This window comes from Myotis brandtii, unplaced genomic scaffold (assembly GCF_000412655.1).
Source record: "Myotis brandtii unplaced genomic scaffold, ASM41265v1 scaffold434, whole genome shotgun sequence".
Taxonomy (NCBI): domain Eukaryota; kingdom Metazoa; phylum Chordata; class Mammalia; order Chiroptera; family Vespertilionidae; genus Myotis; species Myotis brandtii.
Genome location: NW_005366599.1, coordinates 588,844 through 589,195, shown reverse-complemented (window position 1 = coordinate 589,195; position 352 = coordinate 588,844).

Below are 352 nucleotides of genomic sequence, written 5' to 3'. Positions count from 1 at the left end.
AAGGCCAGCAGCCCCAGACCTGGCTCCAGCTGGGCCTTGTCCTCACCCCCAGAGAAGCAGGGCAGCCGCGGGCCAATCAGATGAGGAGGAGAGTGCCGCCACCTCCCGGAAGGCTCCCTGACCCTACGCCCCTTCCCCTGAGTGACCTCAGCTCTGGGTCAGGCCTGAAAGGATGGACGGAGGGGCAGGACACGATTGGGGTCCCTCCCCGACACGTGTGCCCGGGGCAGGCTGGGCCCGAGGGTTCCTGGGAAATGGTTGAGTGGATGTCGGGCCTGGTGGGGACGGGTCCCCAGCGTGTCCAGCCTGGGCCGGAGCTCCAATGGCGTCCGGCCTCTGTCTCTAGCTTGTC